The sequence below is a fragment of the Astatotilapia calliptera genome, chromosome 22 (genome assembly GCF_964374335.1).
Source record: "Astatotilapia calliptera chromosome 22, fAstCal68.1, whole genome shotgun sequence".
Classification (NCBI taxonomy): domain Eukaryota; kingdom Metazoa; phylum Chordata; class Actinopteri; order Cichliformes; family Cichlidae; genus Astatotilapia; species Astatotilapia calliptera.
This window is the reverse complement of record NC_137442.1, coordinates 24,544,880-24,560,597: the sequence shown is the minus strand read 5'-3', so window position 1 is coordinate 24,560,597 and position 15,718 is coordinate 24,544,880. Positions and strand designations below refer to the sequence as shown.

Here is a 15,718-nt window from a genome sequence, read left to right as displayed (position 1 = left end):
TCATTTCCATTTCCTTGCCACTGGGGAGAGATAATTTCACATCCAATCAATCAACTTGTTTCAAGGATTTTCCATGAACCAAGCTACATGCTCCGGAGTGAGTGATCTGTCTTATTCTTTTATTTTTTATGACATCAGTTCCAATTTCCTTGCTTTTGAGCTTTCCCAATAGAGGGGATAAAACAGCAAATTGAAGGGAACTGATTAATAAAGTGTGTTTACCTGCAGTAAAGTAAGCTCCCAATGTTAGTACACGAGCTTTCTGGTGCACAACAACCTGGTATCTTATGTTACTCGGTGGCATTAAAGATAGCAACGGACATTCTACACTTTCACTTTAATGCCCACTTTATGAGAGCCATTCCCAAATTCTTCTGTCGATGATTACCCATTTAATCAGTACTTCTTTTGTACAATATCCCGATAGGGCTGCTGTGTTTCTGTGTGTCTTGTGTGTCTTGAACTGTTGCGGATGCTGGTCTCAGCCACAAACGCGCACATCACATAGACGTCGGGCAGAATTGTGCAGTGTGCAGCTAATGGTGCATTGATCTATCAGTTTAATACAGAAAGAAGATATTTGGATGTCCTCGTGGGATTGATTTTGCTTATTTTAATAACAACTGTTTTTTGTGCTAATCAATGGCACAAACTCAATAAAGATGTGTAATTTCTGTCCTGATGAATAAGAGCCATTTTGTAGCACTTTCATGGAAACAATGCTCCCCATCAATGCAATCATGCAGAAAAAGAGTTTGTTTTTCACAACTTGGTGCCAACTGCCTCTATTATTTCTCTGGCACACGACTGTCACGGGAAGCACCGTACAGAATGTTTCTTTCCCCCCCTTGACAATTACTGAATAATAACGGGGGGGGAGGGGGGGATTGCAGTGAAAACAAATAACTTAGTTGGGGGCATGTCGGATTATTTTCGTTATGTTTCTTTTGTTGTTCAGCACTTTAAACACATATTCTCAGATAAGCAAACCAAATGCAGGACTCAGAATAATGGAGGAGAACTTTATTGGTTCTCGTTTATCACTTATCTGCCGTTACATCTTAGACCATCCCATCTGAGATGTAATCCGAGAGGAGAAAACCGAAGGGGAATTGTGGTTGTGGCCTGAAATTCAGTTTTAAAATATCTTGAAGGATGTTTCACTTCCTGAAATGTATTGTAATGAGTGAGCAAGGACAGAGGAGGTGCACTGCATACACAAAAAAATAATGGGTCGCACCTGTTAATCTTTGAAATCAGGTGTTCTTAGTCTCATTGAATAGGTTGGTCTAAGGCGCTCAGTGAATTTGAGGGTGGTACAGTGAAGTCAATTTGTAAAATTTCTTGCCACCTGAATATTCCATGATCAGCTGTAAGTGATATTATTGCAAAGTGAAGGTGTTAAGGCCATGTGAAGTTACTGAGTGAGGCCGCTGAGTGCTGAGGTGCATAGTGCACTCAGTAACTGCAAAGTTCCAGACCTCCTCTCACATTAACATCAGCACAGAAAGCTGTGCACCGGGAGCTTCCCATGATGGGTTTCTATGCTCCTGTACATGTGATGCGTAGGTGGCCCGGTACTTTTGTCCCTGTAGTGTGAGAACAAGGACATGTGTCTCATTTCCAGAGGTATTTTTACCCTTAAAGAAGACTCTACAGACGAGTGCTCATAAAAAGTTAGTTATTTTCTGTCCTTCAAGGTTTGTGAGTGTGTGTGATTACAAAAAAAGGCATGACACGTTGTCACATTGTGAAAAGCAGTGAATTTAATTAAAAGTAGCTCAAAATAAAAAAGCTGTTATGATCACTGATAAGCTTAACTGACATCTGAGATCATAAAACACAGTAGAGCTTAACAAAACAATTGACAAATGGTGCAGCTGCGCCAAACGTCATATTTTATTGATACTGCTATAAAATGAGGCTCTGAAATGACGATGTCTTGTGCTGTTAAACGCCTCGTCTCTTCTCTCCTCGTGTCTCTCCTCACCTCCTTAGCTCACATCTCTGGTGGAAGGGAATAAGATTGCAAGGAAAGGAGGCAAGGTGAGGAATCAATCTGAGATATCAGGGAAGGTGGATGTGAGAGGAGTCGAGGGAGTGAGCGTTTAATAAAAGCACACACCCTCGATTTAGACGTGTTATTTAAATGCAGTGCCAAGTTTAAAAAAAAAAAAGACATTTGGCATAAATGCATCATCTGTTCATTCTTTTATTATAGCCCACTGCTGCATTTTACAATCTCTTCCAAATGAGTTAATGACAACTTATATCTTTACTTTTAATTACCTTCACTATTATTATACAAACTGTGAACGGCAGAAAGGGAATTGTCATTTCTCGCTTCTTCTTCTTTCAGCTTCTCCCTTTAGTGGTCACCACAGCAGATTATCTTCCTCCATCTCACGTTAAGTACCCTCCCCTGTCACACCAGCCCTCTGCATGACCTAATTTTCTACATCCATCAATCTTCTCTGTGGTCTTCCTCTTTTCCTCCCGCCTGACAGCTCCATATTCAATATCCTTTGTCCAATATATCCACTATCCCTCCCCTGCACATGTCCAAGCCATCTCAGCCTTGCTTCTCTACTTTGTCTCCGAACCACTCAACATGAGCCATCCCTCTGATGTTCTCATTTTTAATCCTGTCCCTCCAATGAAAATCTTAACATCCTTAGCTCTGCCACCTCCACCTCTCCCTCCGGCCCTTTTTTTAACAACACCATCCCCCAAACCTTATATGATACCAGGTCTGACTACCATCTTGTGAATCTCCCCTTTCACTCTTGCTGGTATCCTTCTGACACAAATCACCACTTGTCTTCACCCACCCTGCCTGCACTCTCTTCTTCCCCTTTCTTGTGCTCTGTCCGTTGCTTTGGATGCTTCACCCCAGGTATTTAAAGTCATCCAACTTTACTACCTCTACTCCTTGAAGCTTTAACTTTCCACCTGGCTGCTCTCATTCACACACACGTACTCTGTCTTGTGCCTACTAACTTTCATTCCTCTTCTCTCCATAGCATACCTCAACCTCACCGAGCTCTCTTCCACCTGCTCTCTACTCTCTCAGCCGGTCATAATCTTATCTGCAAACATCGTAGTCCACAGAGACTTCTGCCTAACCTAATCCGTCAACCTCACCATCTCCACTGCAAAAAAGAAGGGGCTCACAGTCGATCCCTGATGTAATCCCACCCATACCTTGAACCCATCTATCACTCCTACCACTCTCATCACTATCTCACTGTCCTCATAAATGTCCAGCACCACCCTCACATACTTCTCTGACAGTCCTGACTTCCTCATGCAGAATCACAGTTCCTCTCCTGGCACCCCATCATATGCTTTGTCCGCATCCACAAAGACACAGTGCAGCTCTTTTTGACCTTCTCTACACTCCTCCATCAAATCACTCAAAACAAACATTGATCTGTTTTGCTCTTTCACAGCACGAAGCCATACTGCTGCTCACTGATCATCACCTTTCTTCTTAACCTAGCTTCAGCAACTCCTTCCCATAGCTTAACAATTACTCAACTGTATCCTTCTGAGCATCACACTTATTCTTGAAAATCTGTACCAGCACACTTTTTCTCCATTTCTCAGGCATTCTCTCGCTCTCCAAGATTATGTTAAACAGTCTGGTTAAAAAGCCCACCTCCCTCTTTCTTACCCATCTTGAAAGCTCCACACGCATGTCATCCAGACCAGCTGCCTTTTCACTTGTCATCCTGCCCTTATCATGGTTTGTATATTCCACTGGTGTTTTGCTTTTATACACTTGGGAATTCCTGTTCATAGCTGCTCTGGAAAACCTCATCTCTCAGTAAGATCAATTGGAGGAATTGGGACAGCACGGTGCACTGAGACTGATTTTCAGGGTTATGAACAGGAGGACAGAGGAGGTAGAAGACAAGGTGGCACAAAACAGAGAAATGAGAAGATCTCACAGACAAGCAACACATTAAAGAGAGGGTTAAAAAACATAAGGTAGGTATTTTCACAAACATAACCAAAAGCCACGACACATACATGTTTGTTTGTGTTTTTAACTATAACCTGTATAACACTCATGTTTAGCGTATAATTAAGGGCTGTAAATCGTGGCCATCTGTCATGAAATTCAATTACATAAAAGAGGTCATGAGAGAAAACACACGCGGAAGCACACATTTCTCTATTCATATGTAAGTGAACATATTCTAATATCTTGCCTCTCCAGATGCACTTGAACCACGGTCCTCAAATCAGCTTCTCCCATACTCTTTGATTTTGGCGTGAAATGCTACAGTTCTCAGAGCAGCCCATAATCACTGCACCGCTCGCTTATTCTGTCAGTCTGCAAGGAACGGAGAGGGCCAGCTGACACCCAGTATTCACCCACCCACCCTCCACTCCACACACCCACCCCCCACAAACACACTCATCAACAAACACTCAAGTAAACACTCAAGTAAACAGGCAACTGAAGGCAAACAGAAAACCCTGGCGTGCAAAGATACACAGACGCAGAAAGGCCAACTGGCCTGGCTACGAATGGGCAATGGACTTGGGCTTGGGGCTTGCTAGGGTGGAAAGGGGAACAATTTCATGCCCAAATGCATCAGTCAAGAGTACACTGTGAACACGAGCAAACATTTTTCCACCCAGATAGGTTACAGCAATTACCCTCGCCTCTTTAACCTTGCCGCTCGCCTGCGAGGTCTTTTGCTCGGTCCCATCCCCGACACGATTCAAACGCAGGGTTTGAGTGGAGGGGTTGGTATGTTTCTCTGCGTTACATCATAATGAGCGGTCTCTAGATCTGCTGCGAGTACGTGTTGTACGATAAAACGCTGAGTTTGGCTTGACCCCGTAGATCCGTAATAACAAACAGCGGGTGTCATTAAATGCTCATCATCTGGGGAGAAATGTGTCAAAACAAGGTGCTAACACTCCAGTAACAGTAGGCACAGTGTGGGGGTTGAGTTACTATTGAAAGGAAAGACTGAAGGATATGAGATAGCATCCATGTGTGTATGCCTCTTCCCCAACAAAATCTAGATTAATAGTAACCTGCTTTGTTATTTTATCACAGTTTGCTCCATCGCCAACACTGAGAGCCTGCCAATAACAGGAGGAGAAAGCCCCTTTGACACAGGAGTATAGATTTGCATTGAAATGACTATAACACATTTAGAAAATGTCACAGTGGTATTAAACACAGCTGGAACTGTTTTAACCTCAGTGCGATGAGTTTAAGAATATTACAGTATATTGACCAAACTACCATTAATTGTATTTCTTAATCACTTATGTATGTAGATTACACAAGTATCACTAAAAGGCAATGTTTCTATTAAGGCCATGCTTTAGTTTTAGAGGTAATAAAGCTTAGGAACATTTAAATTAGGCGGGCTATATTTCATTATTATGCTCTTTATATGGTGTGTTTGTGCTTTTGTGCTCCCATTGTCATTTCCAACTCAATCAACTGCCTGGGGCTCAGAGCAATTATTCTCAGGCCTCTGTGCTTTTGGTGTTTTATCTCTCATAATGTGCTATGCGTGAGCAGCATGTAACCGTTCATAAAATGTATGTTGTTACGTAATTTTTGTTATTTAGGAAATTATATCAAGAAGCTGTTATCAAGGGGGCAAATTAACTTGGTGAAGGTGCAAATTTGGTTAGTCTGAGATTTAAGATGCAAAACCACAGTCTGCATCTTGCCAGTCTTCAAGCTTCTGAAAACATGTACACGTAGCTAGCTACCCTGATTACTTTTTAACGCTCAAAGCTCTTCAGACTGCGGCTAGTTCATTTTCTTCTGGACTCTTTACTTCATATGGTTCATTGCTCTGAGTGGTTTAACTTGGCAAGTGATAGCTAGCTTTTATAGCTGTATCTTTTCTTACAAAGATATCTAACACTGTTAATAAAACTAGAAATTACTTAGCACTGATAGCTTGTTAAATCTCAAAGCTCTTCAGACTACAGCTAGTTCATCTTCTTCTGGACTCTTTACTTTCTATGGTTCATTGCTCTAAGTTGTTTAAATAAGCAAGTGATAGCTAGCTTTTATAGTGATAATAATGGATAATAATAATGCATTTATATAGCGCTTTACAATTCCACTATTCATTCACTCTCACATTCACACACTCATGGAGGCAAGCTACAGTTGTAGCCACAGCTGCCCTGGGGCAGACTGACAGAAGCGAGGCTGCCATATCGTGCCATCGCCCCATGGGGCGATCATGGCTCAAGAGTTGGGAGTTCGCCTTGTAATCGGAAGGTTGCCGGTTCGAGCCCCGGCTTGGACAGTCTCAGTCGTGTGTCCTTGGGCAAGACACTTCACCCGTTGCCTACTGGTGGTGGTCAGAGGGCCCGGTGGCGCCAGTGTCCGGCAGCCTCGCCTCTGTCAGTGCGCCCCAGGGTGGCTGTGGCTACAACGTAGCTTGCCATCACCCAGTGTGTGAATGTGTGTGTGAATGGGTGGATGACTGGATATGTAAAGCGCTTTGGGGTCCTTAGGGACTAGAAAAGCGCTATATAAATACAGGCCATTACCATTTACCCTCTGGCCAACACCAGTAGGTGGTAGGGTAGGTGAAGTGTCTTGCCCAAGGACACAACGACTGAGACTGTCCGAGCCAGGGCTCGACCCAGCAACCTTCCAGTTACAAGACGAACTGCCAACTCTTGAGCCACGATCGCGCTATATAGCTATATAGCTATAGCTTTTCTTACAAAGATAGCTAACACTTTTTAAACATGAACTTAGCTAGCTACACTGACTAATGTGGTAACATTTAACTCTCAAACTATGAGTGGTTTTCCCATAGACAGAATGAAATATAAATATAGCCATAGTGATGTCATTCATTGGTTAGTGAAGCCTCTTCTTGAAGCCGCAGACATCTTGGTGTTTTAAAACAGGAAGTACAGATAAAAGGGTGGCTCTGACTGCTAATCTTGGGGTTGACAAGTCTTTGGTCCATCCGCATTACAGCTTTACTGATATATTAACAAGGCCGATGAATCTGAAAGGTTAGCTATTTTGCTAAAGAGACAGAAGCTGCTAAAAGTAAGAGGATCCTGCCAGTCAGTCATTTTCTTAACTGCCTTTTAAAACAGGATATCAGCTGGAGTGAGTAAAGCCTATCCCAGGTTTTTGCTCTTCATAACCACTCAACTCATCAACAATGCAAAAGATCCAAATACTTACAATACAACTATCTGGTTCACAAAGCCACAGCAGGAGGCATATATTTTTTCTGAAACAATGTTTAAACAATACAAAACTGCGACCACAGCATAATCTCCTCGGGGAATACTGTGTTGAAGAGCAACAAAAAAACAGAAGCAACATAAAATATAAAAGTGTATTTCAAAGGGAAAATAACATAAATAATTTCTACAGTATTACAGCTGGCTTTTTCATTTTGTGCGCTAACCAATGAAATATTGCTACACTTCTGTGAGTCATTCTTCTTGTTTGTTGAGTTTAGGTTGTGATCCTCTTCAGATGTTCTTCTAATGTCTGATTGACAGGACCCAGCTCTCCACTGAAGAAATATAATAATCTATCCAGATAAAGTCCATTTAGATTTTCAGCAAAGCTCAGTGTTGTTCATTTCTTCACCAGCTATGTGGTATTGATTTTATCAGTCAAAATACTCGTTTTTTTTTAAATGAGCAATTTACTTCTCAGAATCTAAAGCATATTTTTGTTAGGCTTTACCTGCTTTCCCCCCTTTTAAATGTATGAAATCTTCAAGCCTAAAGAACTTGTTTCATAGAGAGTCTATGAGAAAGCTTGCCAAGCACCCAGGTTACAAAATAAGAGCACCATTGGTGGATTTCCTTTTCAATTTGCACTTTGTCAACCAAATTAATATCTTAAATATCCTTTTTCAGCTTTTCTCTTCTAACCAAAGTGGAACCAAGAAGATCACAGCACCACTAAGAAGAGGGTTACTCAGTTCAATCTGACATAACTGACACATTATTCACCCAGTATAACCTAAGCAGTCCAGTTGCCTCTGTCAAAACATAGGCTCTATTCATGACTAATGTTTTTCTACGAGGATGACAGATTTTTCATCCAGTGCAACAGCGTTTTATCCAATCTGTTTTTCACGGTGTTTGAGAGAAGCCATGAGTGTTCATGATTATTTTAGCATCAGCAATATCTTCAACATCTAATTGCCTCACCTCTGCCTGCCTGCACTTCACAGCCACAGTAATCTCCCGTATTCCTTCTGTTTGGTTTTGTGAGTGAGAAGCAGCTGCGGGATGGGCGACATTTTAAATGACAAATACTACATCCTTTGATTAATTCAAAGGTAAATGTTATTCTGTTAATTACCACGGGGGTAAATTTGACCATGTATCAGTGATGGCAGCCTCTTCACAAAATGATACTGTCTTACACTAGAGTAAGACAGCATCTTGTATCCGCATTCTTTAAGACCCACATCAGTGCTTCTTGTCACTACCCTTCACTTCTGATCTAACTGTAAACACTTTACCCCCCATGTCACAGTTATTACTTAGTACCAGTTAACATTAGGGGTTTGATAAGTTCAAAATAACCAGTGCTGTAGTTGTAAAAATTACTGAGGAGGTAAAACACAGATAATCCCACCTGATGTGCTTATACTGTGCACGCGCGCCTGCCAATCTGCCCATTGTGTCCATGGAAGCCCAGTAAAAAAATTCCAGCTTTAGAGATGAATTCTTTATATTGATATGCAATATGCAAAAGTGGCTTCAGCAAAGGCTGTAAGCATCCGGGAGGGGTGGAAAAGAGATGACCAGTAAATGCAAACTAAGAGAAGCAGAGAGGTAAAAATGTTATGATGACAGCATCCATTAAAGTATCTTCTAAATGAATGCACTATATCAAGACCCATCTTTTCATTCAAATAACATCATCTGAGTTTTCATTGCAGGGTTCAGCTTTTTAAGGCATCTCAAACAATTTGAAAACACTCTGCACTCAGTCATGGTGACGCAGACCACTATAGCTACTGAAGCTCTGAGCTTTGATATACTGTAGAGTGGATAACGGTGATATTTTTGTCCCAGTTTATATTGTGGAAATGGAGTAACGGGGAGCTGAGGAGGTCTGATTTCTAAGCAGCTATTACTGCCAAGGAAATATTATATGTACAATTGATTAATATTTTACGCTAGGTCCACAAACCATTACATTACTCACTAATGTTAAGCATATTTAACAGGCGATAACCTTGTATCAAGTACAAATTAAGTTATCCCATTAAATTCTGAAATTATTTAAACGTATTATAGGGGATATTAGAAAAACGTATTCATTTATTTCCCAGATTCCCTTTTGTTTAGAAGTGGTGGCCATTTTCCAAAAATATCTCACTGAACCGGTAGCCACACAGCTTTAGGAATAGTCATTCAAATCTTTGGTCCAGAATAAAGTGTCAATTAATATTAGATAGCTTGCAATGAAATGTTGAGCATTCATAATCCATGCAGTGAAAAATCCTTGGGCTTGGTGATCAATTGGCTTTTGTTGTAGGACCACCATTGGACAACAAATGGATGAATTGCTTTGACCGTGACCGTTTCCAAAAAGGCACCCTAATGAATATGAAGGACCACTGACTTCTCTTTGTATTAGTAATTTTAGCCTGAAGCGATTTTTCATTCAGTAAAGTTAGAAATAAGTGATGTACACTGAACGTGACATGTGAAACAAACGTTTTGGTGTTTGCAGAGGCGATGATGAGAATCGGCTCACCTGCTAAGGAGAGAGTACATACAGACATGTATACATACATATGCTAGGATCATTATAGTAATATTCTGAATGGATTGGCACAAAATTGGGTTCAGATATACAGTGAAAAGACATGGATGATAGGTGAGATGATTCTAAATTGGTCATTGATGTAATAAAGTACTTTTAGTGCATAGAATGAAAGGCGGTTAATGCTATGGTTACATGTGTGTTGTAGTCTCAGCACTTTAAGTAGCCAGTAAAACTAGAAAAGCCTGTCAGCTCCACTCCATAGTCACAGTCTCTAGTTGATTAATATTAGTAGCTTTGAGTGGAACACCTCGACAGCTGCTGGATGGACTGTCGTGACATTTTCAACGCATGTTCAAACTCCTCTTGAGATGAATTAACATTTCCAGTATTTCATCTTGCACAACAGTCAAGTTAAAATATCAAATTAGTGCAGGAGTTGATGATGTAGGTGCATCCTCCTCTATATCCACAACTATCCACATCCTCATCTGTATTTTGTGCTTATTGTTGATTCCAAAATGTTGACTTGGTTGCTATGACAGTAATTGTAATAGGTCTAAAAATACACACTTGCTTTATATTAACACGTATGTAGACACACATATACATAAACATATACTTCTTCTTCCTCTTCTTTGCAAGTGAACTAATCATTGTGTAAGACAAAGTAATAAATTACAGGCATTGTTAGCATCACTGACTGATGAACAATTATTTACAGATATGCATAATAACACAATCCAATTGCCACTGCACTAAAAGCCTTTTAAGCCAAATTAATTTAGAAACAACAGCATGCACATAACGTACACGTAATGTCACAACGGACATGTATGTACACGTAACGTACATGTAATGCTCAATGCTTTGAGGTCATCTACTACACATAATATATATAATTTGTAAGGATATAGATTTAGGCTCTGTTGACAAGGCAAACGCCTATAGTCAGTTCTCACCAGACTGCCTGTCATGGTTTTGATGTAAATCACCTTCTTGTTAAAGCTGTTTTTTAAACAAAGCTGACATATGGTTCGTTAGCATTAATATTTCCACAGTGGAGCTGTGAAGTGAAGCTTGAAACAAACTCTGTTTGAGCCTATTCTTTCAAACTTTGTGGTCCAAATTATTTGAGTCCATTAGGGGCTTCCTGAGCCCTGCCTGTAATCATTGTCCAACACAGTGCAAGCTGGAAGAAAGCAAAATGAGTTACTTAGAAAAAAAAAACAATTCCAAACAGTAGACATAGCTCTCTCTTTCATCCTCCATCTGTCTTTACTGTTCTTGAATGTAACACCTAGTAACATAAGCCTGATGGATATAGGATTTTTAAGACCAATACTGATTGAAGTCAAAATTTGATATTGAAGTCTGTCAGACACTTGAAACATAAACAGATTTGTTAAAACATCTGCCAAATAACCATAAATATTTATTATGCTTATTTATTTATTTACTTGTTTCCACTCTGTTGCATTCTGAACAGCCGTGAAGTTGCAGAGTGCCCTCTAGTGGACATAAATACTAAAAGCTTTGTTGAAGGGTGTCTTTCCTGGGTCTTCTTTTTTTCATTTTCATTCATCAGCCATTACAAATTCTGATAACAATAGCAAAAAAATAAAAACATATTTAAAATGCTGGAATGGTTCTTCCAACATACTGCCCAGCACTAGCGTTGGTTAATGTAACTTATAAAAGTATCCTGTTGCATTACCTGATAACTAACAATAAAAAGGAACTTTTTACATTAAAGCGTTTGCCATTGGAAAAACAAATTTCTTACCATAGCCTACTTTCACATTATCAAAACAAACAAAAAAAGAAAACTTCTTTGCAATTAGCTTGCTGGCTACATTGTCCAGAGGTTGTGTAGCCTACTGCACATTGACCTTTGAGTGAACTGACTTTATCTCCTTGCATGGCAAGTTGATATTGGTAGCACCCTCGTCCACCACATAAACAGCAACCATTTTTGTTAATCTCCCTTGCATTAATATCACTGATAAAGGCTAATTGTTGAGGTGTTGGAGCTGTAGCACCAGCATCACTCTTCTCTTCAGCAGGGCCTCACCAGTAATGTTAATGCTGAGCTTAGCTTGTAATGTTCAACATGTGAAGTCAGCAAAACAGCTGATAGAAAGCAGGCACAAGATAATGCATTACTTCTACTTCTACTTCTACAGTGTGAGGGCTATCCTCTTCATGAACTCACAAGCTAACTTTAACATATATATGATAAAACTGCAGTAAATGCAGATGTTTTTTTTTGTTCTTATCACAACTAAAGGAACAGGTAATGTGACATTTTAACTGACATGTATTTGAAATAAGGGCACCACAGTGGTTAGCACTGTTGCCTCACAGCAAGAAGGTTCTCAGTTCAATTCCACCATCAGGCTGGGGTCTTTCTGTGTGGAGTTTGCATGTTCTCCCCGTGTTTGTGTGGGTTCTCCCCGAGTGCTCCGGCTTCCTCCCACAGTCCAAAGACATGTGGGGATTAATTGAATTGAAAAATCTAAATTGCCCATAGGTGTGAATGTGAGTGGTTTTCTGTCCCTGTGTGTTGGCCCTGCGACAGCCTGGCGACCTGTCCAGGGTGTACCCTGTCTCTCGCCCTATGACAGATGGGATAGCACCCCCCTCGACCCTGAAAAGGATAAGTGGAAGCGAATGGATGGATGTATTTGAAATATTAACTTAATCATGTTAGCTCATCAAAGTTACAACAAAGCCTTAGCTTGTTATTAAGGCTTAAAGGAGCACATACTGGTCAGTGCTGAGCATGCCCTGGGAAGGTGTTTGACACTGGTAAACCATAACATCCTGTCACGCTGCACAACTTTGTGCCAGAAATAGTTTGTTTCTGAAGCTATCAGCGAGCTAACGAGCTGATCCCTCTTGGTGGCTGTGTTGCTATTCCCACTTTACCGAGATCACTTGTTCCCCCTGAGAAAAGAGTACACAAGAACCTCAAACAGACGCCACAATGAACAGTTAATCCTCGCGCGTCCATCAAGATGGAGCCTCTTCTGTGCCGGTGAAAAAAAAAAGAATAGGATTTTTGTGCAATGTGTGCTGATGCCCCAAAATGAATTGTGTTAAATTCAACCCTTCTAACAGCAAGAAACACTTATCCCACCAGTCTTTTGTGTGTGGGTTGTGTAAGTGTGTGTGTGTGTATATGTCGAGAAAAGAAAATTAATTTTGAGGCTAAACAAGACACGATAACCGTCTTTTTAATTGCATCTCGCTTTCTTAATGGCTGTCTATTCTGCTGAATGAAGGAGACACTGTGATTAGGCAGAGCAGAATTGGGATTGTTCCAAAATCAGATTCTAAAAATGTGCCTTTGTTTTGTTTGCTGTTCAGAGTTTCACAAGTGTGGTAATGTGAAATGAATACTGCAATTTCTTTCTGCTTTATTATGTGACTAATTTTGCAACAAACTAGAAACATATCCTTAACTTCCACTGCAAAGGAATCAAGTTTGTTTTTTGTGCAATTACCCACTGCACTGTCAAAGTGACCTCTGGCTCTTTTGCCATTTACAGAGAACACAGTTTGCTGTAAACCTCAACAAGCTTTAACACACCATTTTCACATCTTAAAGATCCCAGGCAGAGAAGTGCAATAGACTCGAGGGTTTACCCGCCACTGGAAACCAGCACCTTTTGTTGTAAAACTGAATGAAATGGTATGCCATATCAAAAAAAAAGTCTGGGAGTCTGATACCCTGCTGTAGCTTAAATAATTGATCACACTGACATTAAATCCATAGTGTCGGGTCAGTGAGTCAATGCTTCACTTTGTTAGCCAAAGAAATTTTCTTTCATGTAATCAGATTCTGGATTGATCTTTTTTGGATGCAGAGAAATTTACAATGTACACTGAGTCCCCATAAACCCAGCAAACAGCAAAGGACCAGCACACAGTCATACAGAAACACCAAAGGCCTGAACCCAGTAACTAGAAGAAAAAAATAAATAAACAGCTTCATATGGACTCCTTTTATAAAGCGCTTGCTTATATGGGCATCTAAATTCAAATCACATGCCTCAAGAAGGAGTAACAAGCAACCCACAGTCTGTGCCTCATCTAACTGATCTTTTGACAGTTATCCAGCCCAATTAACTACACTATTTAGCGAAGCAAACCCAAAAGTGAGAGACTGTATTGCAGCGGTAAAAGGGGCGGTAACTGTATTCATGTGAAAACTAGAAACACCATCTTTCAAATCAGAGCCAAATGTGTATCACAGCGACCAGCCTTCGCTGTAAAAGATCTCCTCTTTTAATCATTCAAATGCACTTAGGTAGAATAATAAATGTGCAGCACAGCATCCTAAGCGACCCCACCTCGCCATCAGACCCCCCCCGACCCCCCGACCCCCCCCCCAGAGGGATTCCTGGACCGGGGTGGTCCTGAGGAATCCTCTCCTCGCTGTCCCAAGAGCCACATTCGTTGTACGCGACTCCCGTTTGATTAATTAGTCCGTTGTGCATCTATGCTCTGCTGTGTAAACGCAACACTTCTGCACCAAGCGCGAATTCCTCTCCGGGACACACACACACACACACACACATACACACGATGTAGAAACGAGGCGCGCTTTCACGGTCAGCGAACATTTACGCACGGATGAAACTCGGTGATAGCCAACATCACCGAGTGTTTTCCATATGTGTTTTTGCATTTCCAGCCAAAGACAATTAAATGCTTTTGTGTACTGGTGCGCGTGTGTGTGTGCTTGAGAGAGAGAGAGTGGGGTGGGGGTGGGGGTTCGTCCTGCGATCGTAAATGGCGCAACTTCTCATTTTTCCTGTCAAGTTGACACAGCTGGGCGCCCCGCTGACAGCAAACAGGCCAGTGGTCGATGTTTGAGGGAAGACTGCGCCAGTAGGAACCAACATTTAGCCGCTATCCCTATCATACAGTCCAACCACAAGAACCACATGAAAGCCTACTTGCACTGCGTGTACCAATAGTGAGCGTTCAAAGTACATAAAAATGGACCGCCTGCTCCATCTGAGGTCTTTTTTAAAAAACCCATCTAACAGCTTCAGGAGTCTCCTTACCTTAAAGCGGGTTTTCTGTGGACGTTTTCACTGAATGTTTTCTGCGTTTGAGTAACACAAATGCACGCCTATTCCACAGCTCGCCGATCGCTGTGTGGAGGAGAGAGTGAGGATGGAGAATCAGCAGGGAGGACGAGAGCTCTCTCTCTCTGTCTGTCTCTCTCTCTCTCACTCACTCACTCACTCACTTTCTCTCACTGTCCCTCTCTCTCCCCTCTGAAATGTTACCGGCAACCGATTGGTCCAAGGGTTCCTTGGCGGCCCCTCTCCTCTGCTCTAGGAGGGGCCAAATAAAGCCACTGTCGGCCTATCCTACTAGGCTAAAATACTGCAGATTGATCAATCTCTCAAACCGTTCACCGATCTCTTTCTTCTTTCCTCATATATATATATATATATATATATATATATATATATATATATATATATATATATATATATATATATATATATATATATACTCAGACTACATATATGCGACTTTTTTCCAGGCAACTTCTTTCGTTGCATTTGGTGTAATTTGAAAAGCATAGCGGGGCTTTACAGTGCTGTATCTCTTCGATTAGACACAGTGTTATGTCAACAAGGGCAGTAGTTAAAAATGGGCCACCCATGCTCACACAGCTTGTGTAAGAAATATTGCTTAAGAACACTCTTTGTTTTAATCTGTGGCCAAGATCACACCTGTGAGAGAGGTGTGCTGGAAACCTGTGACGTTTCCAGCAGCGTGTAAAAACCCACTCTGGATACGCCATCACGCCGAACACTTAACTTAGACGGCAGCTACTGTAAATGGGTCAGAGCCAGAGAGAGAGAGAGAGAGAGAGAGAGAGAGAGAGAGAGAGAGAGAGAGAGAGAGCAAAACAGT

At 41.2% G+C, this 15,718-nt stretch overlaps 1 protein-coding gene across 1 annotated transcript in view; it reads right to left on the bottom strand.

Moving 5' to 3' along the window:
• The window catches only part of dlgap3 (discs, large (Drosophila) homolog-associated protein 3), a 165,823-nt gene extending 150,839 nt beyond the window's left edge, over positions 1 to 14,984 (bottom strand). The window contains exon 1 of the mRNA XM_026157071.2: positions 14,851 to 14,984. The gene's annotated coding sequence lies outside the window, so the exon portion shown is untranslated. The remainder of the gene's footprint in view (positions 1 to 14,850) is intronic.
• Between the last annotated feature and the right edge of the window lie 734 nt (positions 14,985 to 15,718).